The sequence below is a fragment of the Cebus imitator genome, unplaced genomic scaffold, assembly GCF_001604975.1.
Source record: "Cebus imitator isolate Cc_AM_T3 unplaced genomic scaffold, Cebus_imitator-1.0 Scaffold636, whole genome shotgun sequence".
In the NCBI taxonomy this organism is placed as follows: Eukaryota; Metazoa; Chordata; class Mammalia; order Primates; family Cebidae; genus Cebus; species Cebus imitator.
In genome coordinates this window covers 782,431-792,000 of record NW_016107951.1, presented here as the reverse complement: position 1 = coordinate 792,000, position 9,570 = coordinate 782,431, and the positions used below count along the sequence as shown (strand labels likewise).

General features: G+C 36.5%; 1 pseudogene; it reads left to right on the top strand.

Moving 5' to 3' along the window:
• The first annotated feature begins 1,638 nt into the window (after nucleotides 1-1,638).
• Nucleotides 1,639-9,354, top strand: LOC108295390 (annotated as a pseudogene).
• Nucleotides 9,355-9,570: the final 216 nt, after the last annotated feature.

Below are 9,570 nucleotides of genomic sequence, written 5' to 3'. Positions count from 1 at the left end.
TTTGGTAGTAGCTACCATCACATTAGGGCCTACCAGCTGCCATAAAACCCATGAGGCACCAGCCTTCGTGGTAGCCCAAGGCCATGGGTTGTCTCCTTTATTCCTTCTGCCTACCTCTGGAGGAAGCTTTGTGGGGGCCAATGTTTAGAGAGCCTCACTGCCATCTAGTTAGCATCTCAGTTTCTTCCATCACCCACCTAACCCATTCCTACATTAAATTCCTTGTTGTAAATACTGAGAGTGTTTTTTCTTTTTGTGCAGGTCCTAAACAATTGCACTCTATTCATGGAGGGTCAATAACACTGTTTTTTAAGGTCAATGTTGTTTTCATCACACTGAATTGTATAAGTATTTATATACATACACATATATATAGAGTTATACATATATATATATACACACACACACATATATAACCATATGTTATATATATGTATACATATATATGTACATATAGATGTATATAAAAAGAAAACTAGAGAATTATAGGAATTGTATATCACAGATGGGATAGACCCAGAGCAAAAACAAAAAGATGATCTATAGATTCAAGCAGTTCAAACATAAATTTTAGATTAATGGCCAAATGAATTAACCTACTCACCAAAAGAGATTAAAATGACAACAAAGTAGGACAATTTTCTTAAGTTTGAATGTAATGATCTTGAAGTTTGAATGTAATTCTTGCATGTTAAACAGATGGTTGGTTTACAGGTAATTAAATACAAGGAATCTCCAGAGGCAAACCACAGCTTTTTCAGTGAGTCAGTGATGGAATAACTGAACTGAAGCAATTGCACAGATACCAGATTGAAGGAGACTGGAAAAATTATTATATAATATGGTCATCTTTTCCCTTCCTAAAAGGTTACATTTTATTTACCTAAATGGATTATGAGATATGTATCATTAACATTGTAGTTTTATTATAGAATCAATCACATAATGACTTTTACATAGATGGTGCTAAAATTTATGTTTATTACTACATGATTCAATAAATGAACTGACATGGCCTGACATATATGTGTTTTAGAAGAGTTTGCCTAAGGCTGTTAATAGAAGCATTGCAGGCAGTCCAGAAAATTGCAGTAAAAATATGCAAGTGCTTATAATAGCTTCTAAGTTAACCAATATCTCAAAGTTGACATTTATAAATGGGAGAAAAACACACAAAGTTTCATAGACCCACTCGAGCTTACTCATGAGAAATAAAGAAGCCCCATTCTCCTTTATCTACATGTTTAATGAATATGGGCTCTTAATTGAAATACTAACTATAAGAAGCGCTAGTTTTTATTTAAAATTTTCTAAGTATAAAACTGAAGAAAAAATATTGCATTGTAGATTGTCTAGTACAGTTAAAATATTCCAATTTTACTCTTTCTCTGATTCTTTTTGTTATCCTATAGGACTTAAATATTTAAGTAGTTACATTAATAACTGTTTAAGTAGACAGCAAAATTCACATAGCCTTATTCTATGAGCTTCTCTTAGGTCTTCAAAAGCAGTTCATGAAAATGTGGCAGAAATGTGTCTAAAAGGGGGTAAAGAACTCACATCCTTCTGGTGCACGATAGCCTCACGGCAGCATCATAAGCCACTGGCCTGCTCCATTTCTTAGGGAGCTGGTGTGACATGGGCATTTTTAAGATCTTCATCCTCAACTCCCATGCAGAACACATAAAAAGGGTAAGAAGCCCGACTATAACTTCCTATATGTAGACCTGCGATATCTTAACTATGTGCATCTATTTGGACTCTACCACACACCCCACATCTCCGTTTTACCTTTCCCATAAGCCCTCCAAATTCTTCTCAGTATTATTTAAATGTCTGTGGACAAAAGAAAGCCAGAACATCTTATATGGCATTTTTGCCTGCTGCTTAGCCAAATCTTCCCTGTGGAAATGAAATACAGAACTGAGACCTACTTAAATTGTGAGCAGGGGCAGAAGAAAGATAAAGGAATAAAAACATAGAACAAACATAAATTATAATCCCAAAACAGTATCCAGACTCACTGATATTTAAAAAGCTGATGATTTAATTAAATTTTGTTCTGCCAATTCACTGAGTTGCTTTTCATTAATTCTAATATGATGTTGGGTTTTCTAACATCATAGAAATTGCAAACATTTTAATTTTGTGTTTTCTGTCCCTACACATATACTAATGGATCTGCTACATAACTAATGCATTTATTATATCCTCCAGAATTTTAAGTAGCTAAAGAAGAATTATGTATTGTGGTATTTTTCTTAAACAAAACAGTAATGCTTTCTGTAATTATTAATTATGATGTTGACTTTGGTTATGAAAGAGATATTCTTTATCATAAGAGATCAATAGAAAGGAACGAAAGTTTAGTTATGGACAAAGTGTGCAGCGCAGAATTTGTTTGTTTTTGCAAATGAGGGTGGGGGCATTCTAATGAGCTGGGAAAGTTGTACAATTTTACTTCACATCTCACACCAAAATAGATTTTTTTTTTTTAAAGTTTTTTCAGGTTGGTACCAGATTTGTTTATAACTGGGGCACGGGGTGATAATAAAATTCAAACCTATTCATCTATCCTTGTTACACCGTTTGGAAACTAATCAATCAGGTTTGACTTATTCATGAGTTAAGAAATCTCGGCCCTGCACTCTACCTCATTCTCCGCCAACTACCTGCCTCGCTGCGGGCCCTGCAGCCATCCCACAGAAATGTTTTGGTTACTTACCCACAGTCTTTTCCCAGGAGAGACCGCTGTCCAGGGTGCTGGCTCCTCATCTCACTCAGGCTTATGCCAAAGATGTAAAATTTGCCGCAAATGCCTGAGCCTTAGTGCTTCAAGGTGTAGATCTTTCAGCTGATGTTGTAGCCATTACAATGGGCCCAAAGGGAAAAAGAGTGATTACTGAGCAGAGCTGGGGAAGTCCCAAAGTAACAAAAGATGCCGTGACTGTTGAAAACTCGATTAACTTAAAGGATAAATATAAAAATGCTGGAGCTAAACTTGTTCAAGATGTTGCCACTAGCACAAATGAAGAGGATGGGGATGACACTACCATTGCTAGTGTACTTGTAGGCTCTTTGCCAAGGAAGGTTTTGAGAAGATAAGCAAAGGTGCTAATCCAGTGGAAATCAGGAGAGCTATAATGCTGTTGATGCTGTGATTGCTGAACTTAAAAGTCAATCTAAACCTGTGACCACCCCTGAAGAAATTGTGCAGGTTGCTACAATTTCTGCAAATGGAGGCAAAGAAATTGGCAATATCATCTCTGAAGCAATAAAAAAGGTTGGAAGAAAGGTTGTCATCACAGTAAAGGATGGAAAAACACTCAATGATGAATTATAAATTATTGACGGCATGAAGTTTGATCGAGGCTACATTTATCCACACTTTATTAACCCACCAAAATGTCAGAAATGTGAATTCCAGGATGTCTATGTTCTGTTGAGTGAAAAGAAAATTTCTAGTGTCAAGTACATTGTACCTGTTCTTGAAATTGCAAATGTTCACTGTAAGCCTTTGGTCATAATTGCTGAAGACGTTGGTGGAGAAACTCTAAGTACACTTGTCTTGAATAGGCTAAATGTTTGTCTTCAGGTTGTGGCTGTCAAGGCTCCAGGATTTGGTAAGAATAGAAAGAACCAGCTTAAAGATATGGCTATTACTACTGGTGGTGCAGTATTTGTAACAGAGAGGTTGACCCTAAATCTTGAAGGTGTTCAGTCTAATGACATAGGAAAAGTTGGAGAGGTCATTGTGACCAAAGATAATGTCATGCTTTTATTATTATACTTTAAGTTCTGGGGTGCCTGTGCAGAACGTACAGGTTTGTTACATAGGTATACACGTGCATGGTGGTTTGCTGCATCCATCGATCCAGCATCACTATTAGGTATTTATCCTAATGCTATCCCTCCTCTAGCCCCCCAACCCCTGACAGGACTCGGTGTGTGATTTACCCCTCCCTGTGTCCATGTGTTCTCATTGTTCAACTCCCACTTATGAGTGAGAACATGTGGTGTTTGGTTTTCTGTTCCTGTGTTAGTTTGCTGAAAATGATGGTTTCCAGCTTTATCCATGTCCCTGCAAAGGACATGAACTCATCCTTTTCATGGCTGCATAGTATTCCATGGTATATATGTGCCACATTTTATTTGCGTTGATCCAAGTCTTTGCTATTGTGAACAGTACTGCAATAAACACACGTGTGCATGTGTCTTTACAGCAGAATGATCTATAATCCTTTGGGTATATATCCAGCAATGGGATTGCTAGGTGAAATAGCATTTCTCATTCTAGATTCTTGAGGAATTGCCACACTGTCTTCCACAACGGTTGAACTAATTTACACTCCCACCAACAGTGTAAAAGTGTTCCTGTTTCTCCACATCCTCTCCAGCATCTGCTGTTTCCTGACTTTTTAATGATCACCATTCTAACTGGCATGAGATGATATCTCATTGTGGTTTTGATTTACATTTCTCTAATGACTGGTGATAAGCTTTTTTTTTTTTTTTCATGTTTGTTGGCCACATAAATGTCTTCTTTTGAGAAGTGTCTGTTCATATCCTTTGCCCACTTTTTGATGGGATTTCCTTTTTCTTGTAAATTTGTTTAAGTTTTTTATAGATTCTGGATATTAGCCCTTTGCCATTAAGTCTTTTCCATGCCTATGTCCCAAATAGTATTGCTTAGGTTTTCTTCTAGGATTTTTATGGTTTTAGGTTTTACATTTACATCTTTAATCCATCTTGAGTTAATTTTTGTATAAGTTGTAAGGAAGGGGTCCAGTTTCAGTTTACTGCATATGGACAGCCGGTTTTCCCAACACCATTTATTAAATAGGAAATCCTTTCCCCATTGCTTGTTTTTGTCAGGTTTGTCAAAGATCAGATGGTTGTTGATGTATGGTCATATTTCTGAGGCCTCCATTCTGTTCCATTGGTCTATATATCTGTTTTGGTACTAGTACCATGCTGTTTTGATTGCTGTAGACTTGTAGTATAATTTGAAGTCAGGTAGCGTGATGCCTCCAGCTTTGTCCTTTTTGCTTAGGATTATTTTGGCTATGCAGGCTCTTTTTTTTGTTCCATATGAAACTTAAAGTAGTTTTTTTTTTTTTTTCGAATTCTGTGAAGAAAGTCAATGATACCTTGATGGGGATAGCACTGAATCTATAAATTACTTTGGGCAGTATGGCCATTTTCATGATTCTTTCTATCCATGAATATGTTTTTCCATTTGTTTGTGTCCTCTCATTTCCTTGAACAGTAGTTTGTAGTTCTTTGTGAAGAGGTTCTTCGCATCTCTTGTAAGTTTTATTCCTAGGTATTTTATTCTTTTTAAAGCAATTGTGAATGGGAGTTCACTCATGCTTTGGTTCTCTATTATTTGTGTATAGGAATGTTTGTGATTTTTGCATATTGATTTTGTATCCTGAAGCTTTGCTGAAGTTGCTTATCAGCTTAAGGAGATTTTGGGCTGAGACAATGGGGGTTTTCTAAATATACAATCATGTCATCTGCAAACAGAGACAATTTGACTTCCTTTCTTCCTATTTGAAGACCCTTTATTTCTTTCTCTTGCCTGATTGCCCTGGCCAGAACTTCCAATACTATGTGGAATAGGAGTGGTGAAAGAAGACATCTTTGTCTTGTGCCAGTTTTCAAAGGGAATGCTTCCAGTTTTTGTCCATTCATTATGATTTTGGCTGTGAGCTGTCATAAATAGCTCTTATTATTTTGAGATATGTTCCATCAATACCTAGTTTATTAAGAGTTTTTAGTTGAAGGGCTGTTGAATTTTATCAAAAGCCTTTTCTGCATCTATTAAGATAATCATGTGGTTTTGTCATTGGTTTGGTTTATATGATGGATTACATTTACTGATTTTTCATATGTTGAACCAGCTTTGCATCCCAGGAATGAAGCCAACTTGGTCATGGTGGATAAGCTTTTGATGTGCTGCTGGATTTATTTTGCCAGTATTTGAGGATGTCTGCATTGATGTTCATCAAGGATACTGGCCTGAAATTTTCTTGTTTTGTTGTGTCTCTGCCAGAATTTGGTATCAGGATGATACTGGCCTCATAAAATGAATTAGGGAAGTGTCCCTTTTTTTTTTTACTATTGTTTGGAATAGTTTCAGAATGGACTAGCTCCTCTATGTACCTGTAGTAGAATTCGCCTGTGAATCCGTCTGGCCTTGGACTTTTTTGGGTTGGTAGGCTATTAATTATTGCCTTGACTTCAGAACTTGTTATTGGTCTATTCAGGGATTCAACTTCTTCCTGGTTTAGATTTGGGAGGGTGTATGTGTCCAGGAATTTATCCATTTCTTCTAGATTTTCTAGTTTATTTGCATGTAGGTGTTTATGGTATTCCTTTATGGTAGTTTGTATTTCTGTGGGATCAGTGGTGATATCCCCCCCTTTATCACTTTTTATTGCATCAATTTGATTCTTCACTCTTTTCTTATTAGTCTGGCTACCGGTCTATCTATTTTGTTGATTTTTTTCAAAAATCCAGACACTGGATTCATTAATTTTTTGAAGGTTTTTTGTGTCTTTATCTCCTTCAGTTCTGCTCTGATCTTATTTCTTGTGTTCTGCTAGCTTTTGAATTTGTTTGCTCTTGCTTCTCTAGTTCTTTTAATTGTGATGTTAAGGTGTTGATTTTAGATCTTTCCTGCTTTCTCTTGTGGGCATTTAGTGTTATAAATTTCCTTCTAAAGAACACAGCTTTTGCTGTGTCCCAGAGATTCTCATATGTTGTATTTTTGTTCTCATTGGTTTCAGAGAACTTATTTCTACCTCAATTTTTTTACCCAGCAGTCATTCAGAAGCAGGTTGTTCATTTTCCATGTAGTTGTATGATTTTGAGGAAGTTTCTTAATCTTGAGTTCCACTTTGATTGCACTGTGGTCTGAGAGACTGTTTGTTATGATTTCCATTCTTTTGCATTTGCTGAGGAGTTTTTTTACTTCCAATAATGTGTTCAATTTTAAAGTAAGTGTGATTGGTACTGAGAAGAATGTATATTCTGTTGATTTTGGGTGGAGAGTTCTTTAGATGTCTATTAGGTCTGCTTGGTTCAGAACTGAGTTCAAGTCCTGAATATCTTTCTTAATTTTCTGTCTCATTGTTCTAATATTGACAGTGGGGTGTTAAAATCTCCCACTATTATTGTGTGGAAGTCTAAGTTGCTTTGCAGGTCTCCAAGAACTTGCTGTATGAATCTGGGTGCTCCTGTATGGGGTGCATATATATTTAGGATAATTAGCTGTTCTTGTTGCATTGATCCTTTTACCATTATGTAATGCCCTTCTTTGTCCTTTTGATCTTTGTTAGTTTAAAATCTGTTTATTCAGAGTAGGATTGCAACCCACCCCCCCCTTTTTTTTTGCTTTCCATTTGCTTGGTAAATATTTCTACATCCCTTTATTTTGAGCCTATGTCTGTCTCTGCATGTGAGATGGGTTTCCTGAATACAGCATACTGATGGGTCTTGACTCTTTATCCAATTTGCCAATCTGTGTCTTTTAATTGGGGCATTTAGCCCATTTACATTTAAGGTTAATATTGCTATGTGTAAATCTGTTCCTTTCATTATGATGCCAGCTGGTTATTTTGTCCGTTAACGCAGCTTCTTCACAGTGTTGAGGGTTGTTACAAGTTGGTATGTTTTTGCAGTGGCTGGTATAGGTTGTTTCTTTCCATATTTGGTGCTTCCTTCAGGAGCTCCTGTAAGGCAGGCCTGGTGGTGACGAAATCTCTTAGCATTTGCTGGTATGTAAAGGATTTTATTTCTCCTTCACTTATGAAGCTTAGTTTGGCTGAATATGAAATTCTGGGTTGAAATTCTTTTCTTTAAGAATGTTGACAAATGGCCCCCACTCTTTTGGCTTGTAGGGTTTCTGCAAAGAGAGCCACTGTTAGTTTGATGGGCTTCCCTTTGTGGGTAACCCGGTCTTTCTCTTCAGCTGCCCTTAACATTTTTTCCTTCATTTCAACCTTGGTGAATCTGATGATTATGTGTCTTGGGTTTGCTCTCCTCAAAGAGTATCTTTGTGGTGTTCTCTGTATTTCCTGAATTAGAATGTTGGCCTGTCTTGCTAGGTTGGGGAAGTTCTCTTGGATAATATCCTGAAGACTGTTTTCCAACTTGGTTCCATTCTCCCTGTCACTTTCAGGTATGTCAATCAAACGTAGGAATGACAAATGACAGAAAGGAAAGAAAAAATGAAGTTAAGCTTCATTTTTAATAATAGTAATGTCCTAACAGTTGGTGAAATACATAATAATGAATGCATTTGAAAGGAATATCAGCCTCACAATAAATCAAATATGAGTAAAGATGAACTTTTTATGAGTCACAAAAATCATAAAGTCATGAAATTTGGTAATAAACCTCACATTTGAATCCTAGTGCTACTACTTACTACTTATACACAGTTGCTTAATATTTCTGAGCTTCAGTTTCTTCATTTGATAAATCCATCTAGTCCACAGAAATGCAGAGTCCATCCATTCTGTATGCCAGCATGTTATCTGTAACAAAATAATACTTTTCCCATGGCTGTCATGTGGATTATATCAATTACTATATGTAAAGTATTCAGTACAGTGTATGGTACATCAGAAGCCTTGATGGCAGATAACAGAAGAGTTTTAAATTGTGAATTGATTAGGAATGGATTCCGCTGCAAAAACAGAAAACAAAAGTAAGTTTAAAGAAAGTTTAAGCAAGCAGGATTTCATTTTTGAAACAAAAAGTCCAGAGGTGGGAAGTTAGTTCAGCTTCTCAAAGGCTCTATCAGGGATTCAGGCTACAGTAAACCATTTATACTTTATCTTCAGGGTGAAGGTTGTGTATGCATTCTTACTGCTTCATGATTGTAAAGCGATGCTGTATCTCTGGTTACCAACTTCTGCATTCCAAGCAGGAAAAAGCAGGAACGAATGAAAGGCATGAAGGTTAGAGGGTTAGGGCTAGGTGCCAGCTTAATCTCTCTCATTTTTATCAGGGAAGCAAACCTCACAGATAGCACTTCTATCTCTGACCCAGAAATGTATTACATAGTCATCATTGGCTGAAATGTCACTAGATAGCAGGGGCTGTGGATGGCCATCGGATCAGTCAACGAATAGTGTTTGCCACAAATAGTAACAATGACAAAAAGAAAGTCAACAGACTTAGCAGTGGCTTTAACCTTTAAACTTCTATTGAAACTCTTTATTGCTTTCTTACAGGAAAAGTATAATCATTAAAAAAATAGAACTCAAATACGCTTCCCTCTACACTCGACTAAATTGCCCCCCACCCCTCCATCAGATATCTAAAGAAGAGGGAGAATGAGGAAATTTTATTACTAGTATGCTGACATTTAAAAATCATTTCAGCCCCTGAAGACTTTCATAAATATCAATTTCTCTGCTGCCCCAAGAGTCTTAGGTATGTAATTTGCATTGGTGAAATTAATTAAAAAAAAAATGGAGACCGCTTCCCTTGTACTGCATGAATACATCTTTCTCTTCTTTTTAATAATTTTGAGAAAAATTGTACAAGTTCTCA